At 35.5% G+C, this 24,374-nt stretch overlaps 1 pseudogene; it reads right to left on the bottom strand.

Annotated features, from left to right (window-relative positions):
* Positions 1-5,175: 5,175 nt before the first annotated feature.
* The window catches only part of LOC131153329 (probable cytosolic oligopeptidase A), a 33,846-nt pseudogene continuing 14,647 nt past the window's right edge, over positions 5,176-24,374 (bottom strand).

Below are 24,374 nucleotides of genomic sequence, written 5' to 3'. Positions count from 1 at the left end.
TTCTAGAGTAAAGACTCTTGGACCATCACTTCAAAGATACCTTGTTTTGAGTTCTTCCCAAACATCACACGCAGCTGTGAAGTACAACAGACTTCCACGAATTTCTTTTGCTATTGAATTCATTAGCCAAGATAAAACGAGATTATTTGCTCTTAACCAGGCAATTTGAATCCGAGAATCACCAGAATTTGATTGAGGCAGAGTACCATCTATAAATGCAATTTTATTCTTAACTGTAAGAGCAATGGAGATAGATCTACTCCACGCAATATAATTTGCACCAGTCAAGATTTCAGAAACTAAAAGAGCTCCAGGATTATCCGATGGATGCAAGTAATATACACTTGAAGAATCATCCGACGGATTTCTTGAAGATTCATCAGCATTTGCCATAGAAGCAGAATGCATAGAAGATTCAGGTTCCACCATAGAAATGGAACAGTAAAGAGAGAAAACAACAACAACAATCAGAAATTGAATCAATTAATTTCTGAAATTTGAAAAACTCCCTTGATCAACCACAGCTGTGTCTGCAGTTGAATTTCGAATTTTGAAGATGACTATGCTACTCCTGCAATAAGCATTTCCCTGTGAAGTTCAATCAATGTGTCTGTTGGAAGCCATTGCTCTGATACCATGTAAAATACAGGAATGCCTTTGAGAAGCAAGAAGAAAGAATCAACTATCTTCACTTTGATTAGAAAAACTGAACTGAACTTTTATTATACAAGTAGTCTTCTTATATATAGATACAATAATAGCAATTGAACAACTAATCTAACTACACATATTAGTTATAACTGCTTTATATATTTTGTTTTGGTTCTTGATCTTGCTCCAAGGCATCTTGTAAGCTCCAACACCCATCAACCACCAGCCCTTGAGGCATGCATTTTACTTCCAGCTTTTATTCTTTATCTCTGCTTCAGACTGGCTGCTTTGGGTTACTACCTTGAAGTGCTTTTGAATGCATGCATTGGTGTGTTGTGGGAGCCCACGGAATTCTCTATGATTCTTAATATTATTCTTTGGATGGGTTTGAGTGAGTCCACATGTATTTGTTGTCTTAGCTAGGGTTTGGAAACTTTTATCTGTATTTCATGCACACTGTAGTTGTTTTTCTCGTTTCTTCTTTTATCTTTTTTGTTTATATATGTACTTACATTAATTTTTTAGTGCGCACCCATTGCTGCGTTGTTCCTATCAATTCCTATAAATCTGTTGTTGTTTTTTTTCTTCCTTTTAAGTAAATATGGACTTTTATTTATTTTGCCATGAATTAATTTCAAAAATGTTATTTTAAAAAAGGACTCGAGAGTTTATTCTTAACAGATCTTCAATTTAATGACTCCAATAAAGAAAGAAAGGACTCAAGGTTGCTCAAGTGACAAATTCATGACTGTTGAAAGGCGTGCTAATAATAATCATAATAGAATGAAAAAAAAATTAAAATAAAAAAAATTCAGGTCTTTAATTATTTTTTTAGAAAGTAGGGCAAATACCCTTCCGGAAAAGGGGAAAAAAATGCAACCAAAAATGAAAGAAACAGCAGGTGGCAAGTGGACATGGTAAGGAATGATGAAAAAAATACCTTGAAGTTTTCTAGACAAAAATGTCCCTTAGTAGAAGCAAAGGGTCCAATGTTTATGTAATAAGAAAAAAGATAATTTACTAAGGGTGCATTCGATTGGGAAAATTTGAAAGAAAAGACACGAGAAAAAAATAGTTTCATTCCACTTCTCTTATTTCATTCACACAGTAACTAAAAATAGAGGGAAGAAAAAAAAAAAGAAAAAGTAAGGGATTGAATATGTTAAGTCAAAAGTTTCACATCAGTGATTGAAAGTGAGTTAATTCTAGTTCTTACATAATAAGTAGCAACCCTTCACTAATTTTTTTTTTTTTCAAAATTTTTTAGATGAAACTTATAATTGGATGTGACATTATTGCCCATTTGTTAAGAGTTTTTTCCCATTTTATTATTGACGATAAATAAAATATTAAATAATACTCTGAATGGGAAAAAAATTCCCAAACTAATGCTTACGTAATCTCGCAGCTTGATGCTGTGAGATTTAAATTGATGGCCACTAAAAAGATGATGCGTGGCAAGGAGAGAACCAAATCTCGCAGCTCCAAGCTGCGAGATTTAAAGAAAGTAGGCATTGGAAAGCTGACACGTGGTAGGGAGCAAATCTCGCAGCTTGGAGCTGCGAGATTTAGGGTGACGCGTGGAAAAAATTTCTTGTCGGCCATGGACTCGAAGATCTGCGCGCTGGACACCTGCAATCCCAACAATGGCGACGTAGGCAACCCACCGAACGGCTCCGCCACTGCAATGCACAGCTCCGTAGCGCCCTCCGTCGTTGCGTCCTCCGATGCCACCCTCGGTCGCCACCTCGTCGAAATCGGCATCAACGACGTCTTCTCTGTCCCCGGCAACTTCAACCTCACCCTCTTCGACCACCTCATCGCCGAGCCCGGCCTCAACCTCTTTGGCTGCTGCAATGAGAAGGTGACATGTGGCGGAGGGGAGAAAATCTCGCAGCACCAAGCTGCGAGATTTAAAGGAGCCGAGCCTCGCCGTCAGTTCAAGCCTCTGCAACTCCAATGACGACCCACACCTCTCGGCAACTCGCAGCAACAGTAGCCGCCGCCGCCGCTGCCGCTCTTTGCTCCACTCGCCCAGCCTCCCTTGCGGCAACTTCACCACCTCACCCGACGAACCAGCAGATCTGGCCACGACACCACACAACTGCAAACAACTTTGGCAACCATCGTCACCGTCATCGCCGTCGCATTCCAGCCTTCTCCCACCTCCGGCAGCATCCAGTTAAGTTCTCTGCAACTCAATCAGCGGGAGGCTTCTCTGTTTAAATCTCGCAGCTCCAAGCTGCGAGATTTTCTCCCCTTATGCGCCTCGTGTTAACTTCCCATTGGCTATTCTCTTTAAATCTCGCAGCTCCAAGCTGCGAGATTTGGTTCTCTCCTTGCCACACGTCGTCTTTCCAGCGGCCCATCACTTTAAATCTCGCAGCATCAAGCTGCGAGATTACGTGAGCATTACTTTGGGAAATTTTTTCCCAATCAAAGTATTATTTAATATTTTATTTATCGTTAATAATAAAATGGGAAAAAACTCCATTTGTTAAACCATTATTAGATGATGGCGTTGAATGATAAGGTTTGAGCATACACTTAATGACTAAATTATAGTGCAAGATAAGAATTTAAATATTAAATATCAAATTAATAGTAATCTTAAATTATTATAACTCTAAATTATAATCTAATAATTAGGTATAATGAAACGAAGCAGATTTGAGATTGAAATGGAATGAAAAATTATATGAAAATTATGTAGTATTATAAAGACCACTCTTCATGAAGATTAGACCTTGGGCTAAATCTCAACCTGGGTATATAATTCTCTGGAAACTACAGTGCTAACAGTCCCCTTTCATGCATTAACATACAAAAATGTTGGACCAGATAAAGAGAATGAGTGGTAAGATTTCAAGAGAAGAAATGGTAAAAGTAAAAAATAAATGGATTTGCAATGAATAAGAGGTAGAACCAGTGAAGGAGAGACTAGAAAAATCACCTGAATTGTCCGAGGCTTTCAGCAATTTTGAAAGACTGACGATAACATGGGTAAACATTGATATGATTCTGCTTGACAGATTTACGGGGAAAAGGGGAGGCCAAGAACACATTGGTCAAAACATGACAATGGTTGCCCATCATTATACAAACCAATAAGATACAGTGAAAAAAAACAAGAGGAGAAAATCCAAATAGTTTAATACTGAGTGGGTGGGAGAATGATTAATCAAAAGTTGCATAAATCTCATGAAAACCTTTCATTAACAATTTCGTAGTGTCATTCAACAGTCAATAGTAATGCACATGTAGCTGTTTTCATAAACATGCCAAAATCCTTATTCCAAATCTGTAGAGGTAGCTTAAAGACCTAAAACATAGCAGACGCCCTTTTCAAACATTCTACATGCACATTAACTATATGAATGTATTACTGCTTTATATATATATATATAATTGGACATCCAACTTTCAAAACTGGTTTTTAAAACCAAGTATTCTTTTCACAAATGTAGATAAATTTGTGCTTACTGATAAAGTACTTTATACAATGACATGGTCCAGTAAGCATCATGTAAAAAGTGACGGGTTGGCCGATGCAGTACTCACTTGGACTTCAAGGAGCTCTAAACGATGCTCCAGGGTATCAAGCTTCTCATTCAATGATGCCAATTTTTTCTTTGTTGTAGCCTCTGAAAGAGAATTCATGACATGATTAGTGAATTCATATTTGAATCCCAGTATGCCACAAAAGCTTGCACTACTTGTAACAACTTTGCAAAAGTGAAATTAAAATCAATCAAAGTTCATACCCAGATCAAGTACCACAGTAAAAAAATTATACTTTAAATAACAAAACACAGGCCACAACCAAAAACTATCAAGAATGAAAATTCGTAAAATTTTTTCTGAAGTAATGCTATTGAAGACCAATTAACCAGTGTCAACTTTAAGAGGCCTGTTAGATTATGAGTCGAGAGATGGTGAGTTTGAGATCGATTGCATTTTCGATTGTAGAAAAATGCAACTTCAACCAGATCAAGGTGCAGAAATACAGTTTCAACAATCAAATGCTGCTATATAATATTGAAGAAATGATTCTTCAGCTTCAGGATCAAAAAACGCAGATTCGGGTATGGGAGCAACTTTAAAGGGAGGGAGAGGGAGGGGGAGGGGGAGGGGGAGGGGGCATGATATCATATCAAGAGCGATTTGAGATCGAAATTGGATTGAAATACTTGGGTAAAGAATGAGCTTGAAATACATGATTTTGGGCACTCTCACCCTCAACCCTCATCATTGCCCTCTGGGCCATATCTCTCTCTCTCTCAATTTTGGCACTCCCCTTCTTCACGTCTTCATTATTATATGTTTCCACTGCTTATACTTTATTTATTCACTTAATGATGATTATGTTTATTATTTCTAATTAACACATCTACTCTCAACAAATTCATGATGCCATTACTCTCCATTCTACAACTCTTTTATCATCCACTCAATAAAATTTTATTTATTAAAATTAATTTATGTTTCTTAATTCATGTTACTCTCGTATTATTGTTGATAATATTTAAACAGTAAAAGCATTGGTGTTATGTACTTTGTGAATAGTGAAAGAACTAATATTGACGTCATCATCTATATACATATATACATATTCATGGTCGATGCGCCCTTGTGACAATTTTCTCTTCATGAAATTATTATTTTACCCCTTCGAAAATGAGTTTTTTATACAGTAAAGAATGCACAGGACAACATCACATAAATTTGTGAAAGGAGATCTTTAGAACTCATGCAGAGGCCGTGACTAGTAATAGGCCGTTGTGCCTGAGCAGTGCCTCCGGAGAAGGTTCACGCCCACGGAATTCCACAAATACCTGTTTTCACAAAAATCAACTCCGCATGCTCAGAAAGAGAGATCACATTAAAGAGCAGCCGAAAAATATTAAGAAAAAAAAAATCCATCAAAAGAAAGTACATAAATAAATAATATACTAAATTAATGAACAAACTTTTAATTTTATACATCATTTATATTTAATTTCTTAATTTTCAATCATATTAAAATATTTTTTCCTTTTTGATAGTATTTAATAGAAAAAAAAAATACAAAAATAAAAATGAGTTTCTTCCTTATTTTCAATTCCTTCGATTTCGCCAATCAAAATCTTTGATCCTAACAAACCCTAATTAAATCTCAACAAGAACACTCCGTAGATATTTATTACTTAACATGAATCAAAACTACTGCAGCATATTCCCAAAAAAGTTAGGGCAATCAAAGCACCTCCAGCAAGAAATTTATACAACAATATTAACAGCAAATATGGAAACATGTACAGGGGTTTATCATCTCTAACCTCCAGAGGTTCTTTTCCTCCTCCTAAAGCAAGTATGGTTTCTCTGAACCTGTGACCTGTCTTTTCTACAGCCTGTGGGACATGACAGATAAATAATTTTGGAAAAATATAAGGGTAAATATGGCTCAATTGCTTCAACAAAGATTGAAATTACAGAAACAGAGCATGTTAACGATGTGCAATGAAGCAAATCTCACATTATAGAAAGCACATAATTATAAGAAGTAAAAATCACACCCAGACTACTTTCTTTGCTAATCAAAAAAAATATAAGACCAACAGTTGACGAGAAAATGACTCTCCTTTTTACCTTTAAAAAAGAAAATATATATACATACATACACAACAATAATTATTAGAATATGGGATGTTTTAAATTTTCTTATAGAAAAGGCAAAAAGAAAAGAGCATATTAGCGTTAACATGCTATAAGTTGTCTCCTAGGAGACGTAACACTGATTGCTTCGGACTTCCACTTTGAAGGTCTTGGTTCAAATCTTAAGCTACCTCCCCCAGTAGCAGCCGCATTTCTGCGTGCGTAGGGGAGGGGGGGTGGTGTTGAAGCACAAATGAACAAACTCAATTCACAATTAGTAAGACTTCATAAACTCTTCTTTCACTGCTTGCCCCTATTCTAAGCACAATTTTAAGGGGGCACAACAGGAAAAGAGGAGGGGAGGGGGGGGGGGGGAAGAAGAAGAAGACACAGATGAAAAAACTACAAGTCAACTCGACAAAGCCACATTTCACAATTAGTGGGAATTCATAAACTCTTCTTTCACTGTTTGCCCCTATTCTACACAATTTTAAGGGGGCACAACAGGAAAAGGGAAAAAATTAAAAATTAAAACATGCACCAAAGCAAAACAAGACAGGCACAGACAAGTAGACTCATTTAAACAGCAGCATAAATAGTATGGCCCAAACAATTTCCAAAGGGACAACTGTTCCCATCACTAACTTACAACAAAGCCATTCCATGATTCAATATTATTTGTTAGTGATTTCAATTTCCATGATTGAAATGCATAATACAATGCAATACATATATAAAATGGATCTGCCTTGAGTATAAATAACCCTTTCATTAATGCAATAACTTTCATATATGAAGCTATAACATGCTATGTGTCATGGTCCCACATCGGATGTGTCCTAGGGAGATCTTAGGCTTATAAGGATGGTTTGGACTCCTACTATGCGAAGCGCCTTTTATAGGACAAATCAGTGAAGCCAATGTACCAAAGCGGACAATACCTCACCGGAGTTAGGTCCAAGACCGTTAATATTCGATATTAGAGCTAACCCAGGGATACTATCATGTGGGTGGATCCTACACAAAGGTGTAAGCCACTCTAACAAGGACGTCAGAGATCGGACGGGAGAACCTATCATGGCCCACATCGGATGTACACTAGGGAGATCTTTGGCTTATAAAGATGGTTTGGACTCCAACTATGCGAGACGCCTTTTATAGGACAAATCCGTGAGGCCAGTGGGCCAAAGCGGATAATACCTCATTGGAGTTGGGTCTAGGACCGTTACACTACGCTTTGAAACAAATCAAGAGAAATCGCTCAAAAACACAAGAAGGGACAGTCTATTCAGACTGGCCCTTCAAACAATACCTTCTTGTCATTCAACCCAGCATCCTCGAAGGCTGAGAAAGCATCTGCAGACAACACTTCTGCCCACTGCAAAATTAGAATATTTTTTGTCAAAAAATAGTGGTAAAAAGAAATGATATGGAAAGCAGTAATACATTCTATGCCTGCAGTTCATTTATATACAGCTGCATTGAGGTAGAGCAGCAGAATAAGAAAAAAATATATATTACCTTGTAACTGTAGTATCCTGCTGCATATTCACCTGAGAATGAAAAAAAAAAATTGGTGAATGAATAATTGGCAAAAGCAAAAGTTCTGCAGACGGAGCAGAAACACTGAAGAAAATCCTGAAAATTCAATAAGAATAGCATACCAGCAAATATGTGGCTAAAACTACAAAGGAATCTGTCCTCTGGCAGTGGAGGAATCACTTGTGTTTTTTCACAAACCCTATGATCAACATCATAAATGGATTCTGAGCCACCAGGAACATACTCAGTATGCAGCTTCAAGTCAACAGTTGCAAATCTTATCTACAATATTACAACACCATGGGAGAAAACTATAAATTGTAGCATTCATAGAATTGAAAATTCAATTATTCCACCCCTAATTACTACTTTGCCTTGCATCCAAAATGACATAACTTGTTATAGGTGTGGACATGCTACAATTTAGAATGAAGCCATTTATTAAACTAAATAGGGCAGCTCAGAGGTGGGGATAGCCAGGATAAACTGTTAAGTGCCTCAAGAAGCACAGCTACTTGGTTCAAACCCAGGGCCTATGTGGACCACCTCACCCAGGACCGTGGGTAGGACTACTACAGCATCCAAAGTAGCCAAGCTAATTGACAGCATCTTCTCCATTACTAAAAGAAATTAAGTCGGATATTCTTTACACAAAATTTGAAGGTTAACAAATCCCAAGTTGTGTATCACAAAAATTTGATGATTGAAATAATACTACCTTGAGCTATACAGCACAGACTCAGTTATAGCTGTGGGATGTGTGTGTCAAGTGCTGGGTTTGCCTATTTCATGAATTTTTCATGAATAAATCCAAGCATCGGATATAGGTACTCTAGCATGAAGTGAAAGATCCAAATAGAATTGCTCGTGTGGTATTATGATATAGTTACAACTTGCATCTGGAATACATTGCATGCACATGGATACAGGACATGAAAATGATAAAATATGGGCACATGTACTCAGATTTTTGAAAAAAAAAATCATGGACACTCCAGGGACACATCAATAAATCATAAGTATATGCATAAACTAAAACTACACAAGCCGACACATAAAACCTCCATCATCTTGTCCTTCCATATTTTTTTTTACTTAACAATTGAATTCCTTTCCTACATAAATCAAAAGTTTGGATGCATCACCAAACATTTGATGCGTCTGTCACCTGCACAACGTCAAAAATCTATTTGAAATTCCAAATGCATATAAGGCAAGTTCAGCATGTATTCAGACGTCATACAAGGTGATTGTGCCCTGGACATGCAAAGCTCCACTCAGAAGTGCACGCTGATGTCAATTTTTACACCAGACAACTGAAGGCCTTGTCACCAATGTGACCTCCCCTAACTTTTCCAAAATTAAAATGTGCTCGTTTCAGAGTCTCAAAATGTTCATAGCTAAAGTAGCAAATATATTTTGGAATCTACTGAATTTGATTACCGAGAAAGTACAAATAGGCAAAATAAAAAAAAACACCAACTGACAGTCCAAATCAGACCATCATTTCTTAGATCCTCCAAGCAAACCATCAAGTGAAAAAATGAGCACCACAAGAATCAATAGCCAGGACAGCCATACTGTCCAGGGTGTTGAAACACACACTTCTGCATACATGTCCCATCCTACAACAAAGCCTCGATATCTAATCTAGAGATATATCATTTTCCAGGGAAAAAGTGTTGCACAAAACTTTTTCTGCTAGGAATGATGCACAAAATGGATAGAGCTAAAAACAGCTTAAGTACTTTCAGTGTGTGAATCATCTCAACACAAGGACATGCATAATGGAACTCCTAGGGAAAGCCCAGACATGTCCTCATTAATAAAATTAAACCACATCAAGAACACAAAAATATATAGCTTAATCAAACAGAAAACAAGCAATAACACTCCCATAACACTAACCTGGCCAAGACTTAAGGAACCTGCATGAAAGGTCCTGGCAGCAAGGAGCTTCAAAAACACATCTTCAGGAAGGCTCTCACCAGTTTCATAGTGCTTGGCAATGCTCAGCAAGGTATCCCTGTCGCATCCATCAAGGAAAAACCAAATAAATAGTGAATGCTGTCAAGAAAATTCCATGAAATGCACGTACCCAACTACTCATGAAACTATCCAAGAGAACAAGGGCCATTCCATGGTCTTAAATTTCCACAAAAATTTTCAAAATTCCATTTTTAGTTTCCACTATACACCACTCTTGAAATTGAAACAGCTTTCAATTTCAATCTCACAAAATTTCCATAAATCATCTGACACTGATCACGATTGCAAAAATTTGACGCAAATTTTTGAAATCTTAACTACGAAATGAAATTTCTCTGAAATTAAAAATTGCGATTCAAATTCCCCCAATACTAAAACTTAATATAGTACCATTTTATAAAATTTGATAGAAATTTTTAGGAATTGATATTTCTCATACAAAATTTTGAAAAAAAAAAAAAAACAATAGTTTCATTAAATAAATCAATTGATTTGGGCAATTCTGAGTGTTTAAAATTTAAACAAAGCTTTGATAATTTTGACAAATCTTCCATCATGTTGTAAGCCAATGTCAAACATATAAAGTTCCTTTTAAGATTTGGTAATTTGAAATTGTTTCTATTAACATGTTAGCCATACCAGGGCTGCAATTCAGCTGAGCCGAGCCAAGCTTTAGCATGCTCAAGCTTGGCTCACTTAATAAATGATTCTTTAAAAATGAGCTTGAGCTGGGCTTGTTAACTAAACTAGCCGAGCTCAACCTTGCTCATGTACAGCTCATTTATTAATCAAGCTCAAAACGAACCTAACCAAGCCAAGACTAATCTTGTTAAAGTTTTTGTTAAAGGTTATTTATTATTTTAGTATTATTATTAAGTGTGTTAGTATGTTTATTAGTGAGAGGGTATTATGGTCATTAGAATGCATTTGATTTGTATTATAAATAGAGGGAGAGACCTATCTTCAAGTTAGGTCATTCACTTAATCAAAATCTCAACATGATATCAGAGCTGCTTACCAAGAGGTCCTAGGTTCTAGCTCATTACCCACGTTTATTGTGCAGTATTTAAAAAATGATTGTATTCCCTATAAAGAGTGTTAATCTATCAAGTGTTTATCGCTCTACAAGCTGTCGAGCTGCACTTGCATGAGAGTTTTAAAGCTTGATATACATTGTTGGCCCACAAAATAACAACTTAAGCTTTTTGGTAAAGTGATAATCCAACATGGTATCAGTCATCAGAGCATGATCCAACCTAGACCCTATCACACTCAGCCATTATCAGAAAACACCCTCCCGTCGCCACACTTCTTAGAACCACTTCAACCCTTCATTATTTCACAAAACCAACCATATAGCCAAAAACAAAACCCTCTAAGACTTAACCCTACAAAATCCATAGCCAGAAACATCCCCACACACTGCTGTAAGCCAGCCGAATTCCGGCAGTCCAGATCCACGCACTAGTGCATGTGAGAGATTCCAGCCACCTTTTTCTGATTTTTTTTCCTCCATCATGTTCTGATTAATTCCCTAGCCAATATTTTGCTTTTTGGCTCAAAATTGTACAATACATTTACAATACGACAATTGAAAAAAAAAATCACATTTCATGTGTATTAAGGGAAGAAATATTAAGGGAAGGAATCGAGAGAAAAAAATAAAAAAATAAAACTGAACTTATAGTTTTTATCAACAATTAAAAAAACATTTTATCCATATTTTTTCACGAATTAAAAAGAAAAAAAAATTAACTTTAAAAATGATAATAATTGAACAATATACTTAAAATACCAAAAAAAAAAAAGCCAACTTTTGAATCTTATCAACATAGCAAATTGTGAGTATGTGTTCTACCCCTTCTTCTCATTGGTTGAGCACTATACTCAAAAAATGAAGAATGGTTTTGTGAAAGCAACATATGACCTAAAGTTCTCCTCTTTTTTAAACCAAAAGTTCTCCTTTTTTTTTTTGCACAAAAAACTAATGTGGACGAGGAATGGAAGCTAGTCATGTGAAAAAAAAAAATTTTAAATTTTAAAAAGGGCTTTTAAACAAGTCAAGCTAGTCAGGATATGATAGGTCTAGAATTGTGTACATTGATAGATTCAAATCGATTCGCTAGATTCACGAATTGAATCAATAGATTTGGTAGCGATTTAGTTTATTTTAGATTCGCTAGTAAGATTCGAACCAATTGGTGTGGAATTGATGAGAATCATATGAATCGATCCGTGAATCAAAAATTTCTAACAACTATGGCTCCAATTCATTTTGATTTTTCTTCTTGTTTGACATTAGCGTGGTTTCTAGTTTGTGAATGTTGGGATGGAGTCTATGAATCCCAAAAACATGTTTCCTTCATAGCTGCCACACATAACAACTGAAAAGTTGGATGGAAAGAATTATATTTAGTGGTCTAAGGTTGTTCAGGTTTATTTAGCAAGATTAAAAAAATCTAACCACTTGCTCCAATCTAATCCTTCTAATGAGAGGAAAAAAGAAGTGTGGACTTAGGAAGATGCCTTGATTGTTTCCCTTTCGTCGAATCCAATGGAGCCGCATATCGCAAGGAGATTTGGAATTATGTCAAGCTTCAGTACTCTAGTAACATCACATGTATGATTTATCCCAAGAGTACTTTCAGTTACAATACAAAGAAGCATTGCTGATAATTTTGGAGAGACGAAACATATTCATGAGGAACTTAACATCATGCAACCTATAATCGCCAACATCCGTGATATGCAAAAGCAGAGGGAATATGTGACAGCTCTGCAAGTCCTAGTGGGCTTGAAACTCGAGTTTGAAGCAGTTTGGTCCCAGATACTTAGTAGTGCAAAACTGCCATCATTTTCCGATGTTTGTTCTTGTGTCCTTCGTGCTTCCTGTAGCATACATTGTCCCACTCTTGTTAATAGCTATGAGAGAATAGCCTTTGCTAAACATGGTGATTCTAGTTCTCTGCCAAACAACTGCAAAAGTTGTTGAGGTGGTCCAAGCAGTCATGGTGGTAGAGATTTACGAGGTAGAGGCACTCCTCGCAAGTGCGCTCATTGTGGACAAGGTAATCATACTATTGAGCAATGTTGGGATCTCCACAGTAGACCTTCACATGTTGCCAATGCAGCCACCACTGACTCCACATCTTTGGGGTCAAGTGGGAGGCAACATATCACATCCATATTAGAGGAAGAGTATTCCAAGTTCCAACAGTATCAAACATCACAACGAGCTTCTCTTCCCATTGCATCTCCTGCCCAAACAGATAATCCCATGGCATGCCTATCATCTAGTACATATCCTAGTCCTTAGGTTATAGACTTCTCTACCACTAATTATATCATAGGTATACCTAATTTATTCTCTACTCTTCAGTATCCTAAAAAATTTATCTTGTGTTACTCTTGCTGATAGATCCACCACGGCCGTTAAGGGAATTGGGACAACAAATCTCACTTCTTCTATTTCTCTTCCTTCAATTTTGTATATTTCAAAGTTACCTTTCAATCTTATGTCCGTTAGCAAGATTACCAAACCCACGAATTGTTTAGTAACATTCTTCCCTTATTCTGTGGTTATTTAGAATTTGAAGATGAAGAAGACAATTGGCGGAGGGCATGAAGCATGGTTTTAAATAACAGCCGTTACGTAGCGTAATAGCCTTTACATAACAAAATTTCAAGGCCTCGATACTGATATGGGCTGCTATAGTGGTGAGGGAAAAAATCACGGCCATAAACGGCCGATAGCGGTCCTTACGCTTCTATTAAGGGTTGTTACACCCCGTTTCACCATCGTTCCCTGCCAAACAGTCCAATATACTGAAAAATACCTCATTTGTTCCTGATTTTTCTGAGCTTTGCTGCAGTTCTCCCTCTCCCCAAGGTTGTCTAGCTTAGATCCAGTAATCAATGGCCGCCAAAACAGAATTTTGTGCTTGAAATCCCCATATGAAGGCGATCTACTGCACCCCCTTCCCTTCGAAATTTTATCCATTTGGGAAGAAAGTTGTTGAGTTTGGAAGTGATTTGGTAGATTCGAGTAAGAAATCAAGCTAGAAACTTGGGATTTGGGTAGATCCGAAGAGGATTTGAGGCTTTGAGCTTCAAACAGGGTTCAGGAATGGGAGATGCTTTGTGTTCGTGAGTTCCTGAGTCCTGACTTCCTGTTCATGGGTCTGCCTACTGCTAGCATGAACAATTTATTCCACCCACTTTTTCTTTTTTTCTTTTTTTCTTTTTTGCTAAAGCAAGTTAAGCAACTTATTAGCTTAACTAATTAATTTGATACTTATGACTTAAGCTTAAACAATGCTTATAGCTTAAGTGCTTAATTAATTAATTTGCTACTTATAGCTTAAGCTTATGCAATGTTTATAACTTAACTATTTCCAATTACTACTTAGTACTTAGTTACTTATACTTTTAATTGCTTATTTGCTATGCTTATAGTTTAACTAATTAATTTGCATAATGGGTCTAAATTGCCTAATCCCTAATGGCCTAAATTGCTATGCATAGCTACTGAAATTTTGAATATTAGAACTTAAAATTTTAAATTGTTAGAAAATATAAAAGAATATGTTAAACTATTAAATATTAAATACAATGAAACTACTATCTATTTAGTCTTTAAATTGCTTAATGGGCCTGAATTGCCTAACCCCTAATGTCCCAAATTTTTATGCTTGCTTCGTTATTGACTTCTCGTTATTTTGAATAGTAAAATTTTAGAATTAAATTTCTAGAAAACGAGAAAATTATATGGAACTATTAAATGTAACTATTTCACATACTAATACTAATGAATATATTGTGTAGGTATAATAGTATATTGACTCATTTTATGTCTCTAATTAATTCGTTTTCATTTTCAATTACATTTCTAATTTTTTTTCATCATTAAACAATGCACTAAAATTAGTATAAAAATCATGTTGCATATTAAAAAGTGTTTATTCGTTGAATAAAAGTGGTCAAAATTCATTAAAAATCATGTTTTAAAGGAGTCATGCTTATTCTTCAATTTTGGCTATGCATGCATGAAAAAGAATTCACGGCCGCTATGACCGCTTCCTGTTATGTAACGCCCGCTTCTCCCACATCCAGCAACTGTTATGAGACATTACCCACAACCGCAATTTAAAACCATGGCGTGAAGCTGGTGGACTATCACCTTGAGCTGCTATCTCCTTCTACCGCCTACACTGCTGCTGCCACACCTCTCCAAATTCATTGTCACTTCGGTCATCCTTCATTGGAAAAGTTGAAGCATCCAATTCCTTATTTGAATTCTATGTCTAGTCCAAGGTCTTAAATTTCGATTTCGACTAAAATTTTGAAGCTCCAAAAGTATGAAAATTTCAACAGAAATTTCGATTTCGATTTGAAAAAATAACAGAAATTAGTAATAAAGCATGGAATTCTTTGTGAAACTTTAGAAATGGTTAGCAAACAAAACGACATAAGTTTTAGGACTAATATATTACAAATTAAATACATCTATGTTTTGTAGGAGGTGGAAAACTTGTAAAATAGTATGGGTATCAAACATATTTGTAAGATGTGTACATTAAACATATTCAATTAATACAAATAAAATTCATAGATCATTTAAATATTATTTAGTACACAAATAATAATGATAGTTTAGACATGAATGGTTAAATAAAATGTTACTATAAGTTTTTTTTCCATATAATTTCAAAAGCACTTGTAATAATCTTTTGTTTCGATAAAATCAATAAAACAAATTAAGATAAAAATTTCACATCACTCCTAAATTTCTCATTTGAATTCTAATAAAATTTCATCATATAGTTAAAATTTTGACAAGTTTCGCTAAAATTTCAAGATTTCAATAAATTTCAAATGATTTGTTGAGATTTTGATGGAAATTATGCAAGGTGGAAATTGACTTCCATTTTGATTTCAAGGGTGACGAAAATCGGAAATTTCAACGAAAATTTCAAAAATTTCATAGAAATTTAAGACCATGGTCTAGTCTTGATTGTGAGTCTTATTAGTTGGATAAGCATAATCGGGTCCTTTTGCTTCACAAGTCAATAAACAGGCTGCAAGCCCTTTCATGTTAGTCCATTGTAATGTTTGGGGTCCAAGTATAATTGTGTCCAAGTTGGATTTCTAGTACTTTGTAACCTTTGTAGATGATTATTCAAGAATGACTTGGCCATATTTAATAAAAGATTGTTCTGATTTATCCCATATATTTTGTGTCTTTTGTTCTGAAATAAAGACTCAATTTGGTTTGGCACTTCGAATGCTTCGGAGTGATAATGCCAAAAAGTATTTCAGTACTCAATTCACTACTTGACTCAATTTGGTATTGTTCATCAATCATCTTGTGCTCACACTAGAAATCATTCACACCTTACTTTATAAAATGCATGTCATCCTCTATTCTTAGTGATGAAATTCCCTACTCCATTCTTTTTCGTAATTCACCTCTACTCTCTCTACCTCCTCGTATATTCTGGTGTGAGTCCTTTGTTCATCAACTAACTTTCGAGGTGGATAAGTTGGATCCTTATGCTATAAAATGTGTCTTTCTAGGCTAATCATATACTAAAAAAAAGATATCGTTGTTATGGTCCTATGTTGGGATCCAAACCAATTAATACACCCATGGATCCTAACAGCAAGTTAATGTTGGAAATAGTTCATTTGTTGGCTAATCCTACACAATACCAGAGACTTGTTGGAAAGTTGAATTATCTCACAGTAACTCAACTGAACATATCTTGTGCAACAAGTGTTGTAAGTTAATTTTTGGATTCTCCAAGGACAAGTCACTAGAACGCAGTAATTCACATCTTGAGATATCTCAAAGGTGCACTGGTATAGCTATTTTATATCTAGATCGGAGTCACGCTTATATTCGAGGATATACAAATGCAGAGCGGGGTACTGTCTCTTGGTTGGCGGTAATTTGGTTTCTTGGAAGAGTAAGAAACAAACTGTGGTGGTCAAGTCAAATGTTGAATCAAAGTACAAAGTTACGGCTAAACACTACTTGTGAACTTGTTTGGTTGAAGAACATGCTGGAAGAATTGGGTTTTCTACATTCTCAGTCTATGGAGGTGATATGTGATAATCAAGTTGCTCTTCATATTGCCTCCAACCTAGTATTTCATGAGCAAACGAAGCACATTGGAGTTGATTGTCATTTTATTCACGAGAAACTTGTGCAAAAGCTCATTACCACCACTTAAGTGATGCCCGATATGTAGCTTGTTGATTTTTTTTACCAAAGCTTTGGGGGTGCTCATGTTAAATTTACTTGTAACAAGCTGGGACTAGTAGCATATGATTTTATGCTCCAACTTGAGGGGGTGTTTTAAAGGTTATTTAAATATTTTAGAATTATTATTATTAAGTGTGTTAGTATGTTAACTAGTGAGAGTTAGAAAGGGTGTTATGGTCTTAAAAATGTATTTGATTTGTATTATAAATAGAAGGAGAGACCTATCTTCAAGTTAGGTCATTCATTTAATCAAAATCTCACTAGTTTTGATTATATATTGATGACTTCTAAAATTAAATCTAAAATTGCTCATTGATATAAACAAACAAATGATTCAGATCATTTAAAACATAAAAGTTAAATCTTAATTTGTTGTTAAATTTTTTTAAAAGATAAACAAAACTATGTGATTAGTGGTAACTAAAGAGAAAAGAGACATGCAGATAGACAAATTGAATATAAATAAGTCTCTACAAGGCGAAGTTACTTTATTAAGTTGTTTAACGAAAACCAAATAGATGGCTTAAATTTGGAATTGTCAAATGAGGAAAAGACTAAAAATATAAGATTTATTCGCAAAATTAGAGTTAACGAGGTTAAGTTTGCACTAAAAAAGATGAAAAATGGTAAAGTTATGGGACCAAATAACATCCCAATTGAAGTTTGGAAATGCTTGGGTGATAATGGAATTATATGGTTAACTAATTTATTTAATACAATTGTAAAAACTAAGAAAATGTCAGATGAATGGAGGAAAAGTACTTTAATACCTACATACAAAAATAAAGGAAATATTCAAAATTGCAATAACTATCGTGGAATTAAACTTATGAGTCATACGATGAAACTATGAGAAAGAGTAGTTGAACAAAGATTAAGGTTAGAAACGAAGATCTCAGAAAATCAATTTGGTTTTATGCCAAAGAGGTCGACCACAGAAGCTATTTATCTTTTAAGAAGATTAATGGAAAAGTTCGGGAAAAGAAGAGGGACACTTGCATATGATATTTATTGACCTTGAGAAAGCATATGATAGGATACCTAGGGAAGTTCTATGGTGGGTTTTAGAAAAAAAGGGTGTATGTTGTAGGTATACCGATGTCATTAAGGATATGTACGATGGAGTAATGACTAATGTAAAGACTACAGATGGAGAAGCTAGAGAATTTCCAATTACCATAGGTGTACATCAAGGATCTACTTTGAGTCCTTATCTTTTTGCTTTAGTGATGGACCAATTGACCAAGAGTATTCAAAAGGAGGTTCCATGGTGTATGTTGTTTGCAGATGATATTGTATTAATTGACGAAACTAGGGATGGAATAGAGGCTGAGTTAGAATTATGGAGAGAAGCTTTGGAATCTAGAGGCTTTAAGATAAGTAGAAATAAAACAGAATATATGAAATGTAATTTTAGTAATGATAGGAGGAATATTGGAGATAAAGTTAAACTTGATGATGAAGAAATAAATGGCACTTGTAGATTTCGATACCTTGGATTTATTATGCAAGCTGAAGGAGAAATTTAATGCATAGAGTTAAAGCAAGTTGGGTAAAATGGAGAAGTGCTTCAAGTGTTCTATGTGATTGTAGAATACCCTTACAATTGTAAGGGAAGTTTTATAGGATAGCTATAAGACCAGCTATGCTATATGGATCAGAATGTTGGGCGACGAAGAAACATAATATCCAAAAAGTAAAAGTTGCCGAGATGAGGATGCTTAGATGGATGAGTGGTATAACATTGAAAGATAAATTAAGGAATGAACATATCCGCGGTAAGTTAGGTGTAGCTCCTATAGAAGATAAGATAAGGGAGGGACGACTCAAATGGTATGGACACTTGCAACGTAGGCCTTATAGTGCACCTGTGAGGAAGAGTGACTTAATTACTATGGGGGGCAGTAGAAGGGATAGGGGTAGACCTAAAATAACTTGGAAGGAGATAGTGAGTAACGATTTAATATCCTTGAATCTATCAAAAGAAATGGACATTATCGCATAAATTGGCGGAAAATGATTCATATAGCCGACCCCACTTCGTGGGACTAAGACTTGGTTTTGTTGTTGTTGTTGTTGTTGGATAGGCAAATCTATTTTTGATCATATATACTAAAAATCTATTTTTGACCATATATACTAATAAGTTAATGAACTTACTTCATTAGTTAACTCCTAATCCTATTAAACAAGCCTATTATTTGAGTTTATAAACAACCCAAGTTGCAAGCCAGTTAAACAAGCTAGCTTGTGAACTTAGGAGCCAAGTATCATCTAGCTTAAGCTCATTGCATACAATTTTCAAACTCAAAATCTAAGCTCAAGGTTGGCTCATGTATCGTAATGATTTCGAATGAGCTATCATCAAGCCAAGCACCGAGTAGCACATGAACAGCTAGCTCTTTTGCAGCCTTGGCCATACTCAGTGGTAACCACATCTTCTATATAACAATTTGTACATACACATATTTTCTATCATTATTCATAACTTTTGAAAATATAATAATTTTATTCTAATTATATAGACTATAAATTATTTATACTATAGCAAATGCTATATGCCACATTCACATTTGAACCCGCAGCCTAAGATTTAATCCTAAGAATTAAATTATCTATTATTCGGGCCGACAGTGCCATTCTTAGAGAAGTAAATCCCAAGATCTTTTGACACTTCTTCAGACACCTGCAAGATGGTTAGCATATTGGAGAAACAGTGCATAAAGATAATTACAAGCATTTGCAGACCCATTCCCATGGCCTATGTCAAGACCCATGTAGTTACCAAGGATCATACATGCCACAAAAAATTTCAGAGTAATCTAACGAGTAAAAACATTTAAAAGCTGGAATTTTAATAAAATATGAATTCTGAATCTATGCGTGCATCGCATCACTTCTGTAATTGCAAAATTTTTGAAATTATAACACAGGTTTTAGCTAGATGAAATTACCTTTGGTAACACCAATTTTCCATGAATTGGGAAGGTAATTCAACAGCATCGCACTCTATCCCCCGTATACCAGAAACCAAACCCTCATCCTGCCTGGTTAGCATATGCTGAAGTGCGTGACCAAATTCATGGAAGACAGTCTCAACCTGCAATAAGTGACAAAAATCTAGATGTCAATTAAGATGAATGCAACACCCACTTTGCAGAAGCAAGATTGCCCAAAATGATGATCTTTCTGCAAAGAAAAAAAAAATAACAAAACAAAACATAAAAATAAAAATAAAAAACATATTTTATTCAGAAATCAATAAACTTGTTTTATTTTTAGGATAGGCAAAAGAAAGTAAGACATGAAGGGCATCAAAAGGGTGCAATAGCACAAGCCAATTACAGAAGCAGATATTACAAGAAGAATGTATCAACAAAATCAATGGGGGCCTGAACATTAACAAAGTGTTGACCATCAAACCAAAAATTAAAATTAAAATTAAAAAATAAATAAAAAACAAAAACAAACAAAACAAAACAAAACAAAAAAGGAAGTTGCAAGCCATCTATTCTTTATGATATTAATAGAAGTATATAATCCTTCAAAAGCTCCATGATCTCTCCCTCCAAACCATCAAAAAACAGGTCAGGAGGATCAGATCTAAGATTTTCTTTCTTTCTGTTCCAACAACCCTCCAAGCCCACAACTCTCCCAGAACAGAACCAGTCTACAACCCAGAAAATCATATAAATAGAAAATGACTTTTCTTTTTCAAATACAACATACAATCAGTGACAAGTATATGTCGCTTTTGTTAGCCCAAGGTTTCATTAACCTAATTTTGATGATAAAAAACTATATTGAGTACTAATGGCTCTGTGCTAAAGGTGTGTTCTACAAGATTAAAGCCATTGAAGTTGAAGAACTGAGAGAAGAAGTTGAAGACCTTAATATGATTTATTTGTAGTGTTTCTCTCTCATTTGTGTTGTACACTTGTACTCCAACTTGTACAACTATGCGAAAATATAAAACATAGCACCAATGGGCCAAAATCGGAAAAAAGACAAAGTAGAAAGAACCTGGCCTTGTGCCAAGCAGCAGTCGACCGGCCTCAGCGGATGGTCGATTGGCCCAGGCAGAGGCCAAAGGCAGTCGACCAGCCCCTAAAGGCGGTCGACCAGTCTGGCAAGTTTTGCTTGCAACGGTTTTCTTTATGTTTCTAACGGTTAGTAAGCGATCGACGGATTTGAAAGCCAAAAATGCTCCTAAAGGTAGAAAACGGTTAGTTTTCATCCAAACTCTATATATGTGCCCTCCTAAGCCTTGACAATGTTAGAGAACATACCTATATAGAAAATCCAAGTGCCCTTACTTTCATTATCTCTCAATCTCTCTTTGTGTTCTAATTGTTCATCCTTAAAAAAATAAAATAAAATAAAAATTAAAAAAAAAATTCTCTTGAGCTTTCAATTGTTTATTCTTAAGATTTTATTGTGTAAGCTTTAATTATGTATCTTACTTATGAGGGATTTGAGTTTGTAAAATTTTCTTGTATTGGTTCCTTGGTCTCAATCAAAACAAGCAGTGTAATTTGGTTTCCTTGGTCTCCATAGAAAACAAGGAGTGTATTGTGGTTGCCTTGTCTCCATAAAACACGGGGTTGTATTTTTTTCCTTGGTCTCCATTAAAATAAGGGGAATTAGTGGAACCTCAAGACGGTTGGTCTAGAGAGAGTGTACATAATCCGGTTGCCGAACCACTATAAAAGAGTTTGTGCATCACACTTCCCTTTTCTTTGATTTAATTGCTTTCATTTTGTGTGATTTGCTCAATCGTTTTAATTGTCTTGAATTTTGTATCAAGCGCTTTTAATTTTGTTAAACTCAATTCAACCCCCCCCCCCCCCCCCCCCGCCTTAGGTTACCACTTAGGCCAACAATTAGTATCACAACTAATTAACCCCTACCGTTATTTGGGGCTGAGCACCAATGGAAACTCTCACTTGTGACCATGTCACCGAAGCAGGACTCCCAGCTCATTAGTGGGGGTGCAGCAATGGAAACGATGCGCTAGTCTCATAGGTATCATTGAAGGGTGATATGACCACGCATTAAATTTGGTATCATCAATAGTCATATTTTTTTACCATGCTAATTTTTTATGTGTGGATCGTATTGGTACATCTTTTATAATGAACATTTTTTTATATAAATGAAACATTGTGCTTAAATGTTAGTATCTTTAGTCTCACCCCTCTTATTTTGGTTTTGATGATGTCAAAGGGGGCAACATAGGAAAAATAAGAACTTGTGGTTGACTTAAATGCTGTATTATTTGTTCATATTTTAATGAATAGTTTGTCATCTTCAAAAAGGAGGAGATTGTTAGCCCTAATGTTTCATTAACCTGATTTTGATAATAACAAACTATGAGTATTAATAGCTTTGTGATTAAGTTGTACTCTACAAGATTAAATTCATTGAAATTAAAGAATTGAGAGAAGTAGAAGACCATAATGTAATTTGTTTGTAGTGTCTCTCTCATTTGTATTGTACATCAAATTGTAAAACCATGAGAAAATATAAGGCATGGCATTAATGGACCAAAATTGCCAAAAGGAGAACAAAACATAGACCGAACCCGGCCTTGTGCCAAGGGGTGGTCGCTGAAGGCAGTCGACCGGTCTGGCAAGTTTTGCCTACAACGATCTTCTTTTTGTCTCTAATGGCTATTAAGCTATCATTAGAACCTGTAAGTGATCGATTGGTCTAAAAGCCAAAAAGGCTCCAAAGGGCATAAAAAGGCTAGCTTTCAACCAAACTCTATATATATGCCCTCCAAAGTCTTGAGAACGTTAAACTGAAAATCCAAGTGCTCTTGCTTTCATTCTCTCTCAATCTTCTTTGTGCTCTAATTGCCCATCCTTGAGAGAAAACTCTTGAGAGGAATTTGAGTTTGTAAAATTTTCTTTTATTGGTTCCTTGATCTCCGTCAAAATAAAGAGTGTAATTTGGTTTCAATAGTCTCTATAGAAAACAAGGAGTGTATTGTGGTCATGGTTTTAAATCGCGGTAACGGGTAGCGTAGCATAACGGTAACGGGTGTAACGGGAAGCGGGAGTAGCAAATGTTACATAACGGGAAGCGGTATAATGACCGTGAATTTTTTTGAAGCACGCACAACCTTGTGCATACTAGCGTACTTGCATGTTTTAAGCTTTTAGCCCTTCTTAGAAAGAGTTTTAGTGTATTTTGGATCCTTCAGTTCGAGTAACTAAATTTTTTGGTAAGGGCAACAAGTTTACATTTGTTTTAAACCACCATTGATAGAAAAATTACGTGTGTGTACGTATTTATACTTCTCATTGTTCTTATCTGTGATAAATTCTTATGTGTGCTAAATTAGTTAATAAAATATAATACATTATACACTCCATTAATCTATTAGACACATAAGACAAACGAATAATACCAATATAAAATAGTTAGAAAAGAAAGAAGGTTGAAGTTGAAAAATATAGAACATAAATATCACATTACTAATATTGTCAAAATAAAATATTTTCCTAAGTTAGTATTTTTCAAATTGTTAATTAATGCATCTCTTGTAAGTATTTAAAGAAATAGTAAATTTTCTATCATTGTCATTCTCATTATAATCTTTTCCCCCTCTCGCAATACGGTATATTGAGAATGATTTATGAATGAGAGGGAAAAAGTGAGAACAAAAAGTAAAAAAGAAAATAAATTTTTTGATGTAACAGTCCTGTAGCAGCTACGTAACAGCTGTAGCAGCCTTTACGTAACGGTTGCGGTCCGTAACGGCCCCCACAGCCGTGATTTTTTCTTCTCAACAATTTCGCAATGTGTAACGGTATCAATAACCCAAAACGTAACGGTCTCGGCCTTTATTTAAAACCATGATTGTGGTTGCTTTGTCTCCGTAAAACTAGGGGTTGTATTAGTTTCCTTGGTTTCTATAAAAACAAGGAGAATTAGTGGAACCTCAAGACTGTTGGTCTTGAGAGAGTTGACGTAGGCCGGTTGCCGAACCACTATAAAAGAGTTCGCACAACTCTCTTCCCTTCTCTCTTTGATTTAATTGCTTTCATTTTGTGTGATTGGCTTGATTGTCTTAATTGTCTTGAATTTTGTATCAAGCGTTTTTAATTTTGTTACACCCAATTCACCTCCCCTCCAAGCTTGCCACTTGGGCCAACAGGTCTTAATCATAGATGGAAGTTAAAGAGAGTAGAGGTTCTGACCAGATCGATGCAGTACATTATCAAATATTATGACGATCAACCAGCCTCCAGCCTTCCTCAAGGCATTTTTCTGGCCCCAGGTC

This window comes from Malania oleifera, chromosome 1, assembly GCF_029873635.1.
Source record: "Malania oleifera isolate guangnan ecotype guangnan chromosome 1, ASM2987363v1, whole genome shotgun sequence".
Classification (NCBI taxonomy): domain Eukaryota; kingdom Viridiplantae; phylum Streptophyta; class Magnoliopsida; order Santalales; family Ximeniaceae; genus Malania; species Malania oleifera.
The sequence above is the reverse complement of the archived record's forward strand: the minus strand, read 5'-3'. Positions and strand labels throughout refer to the sequence as shown.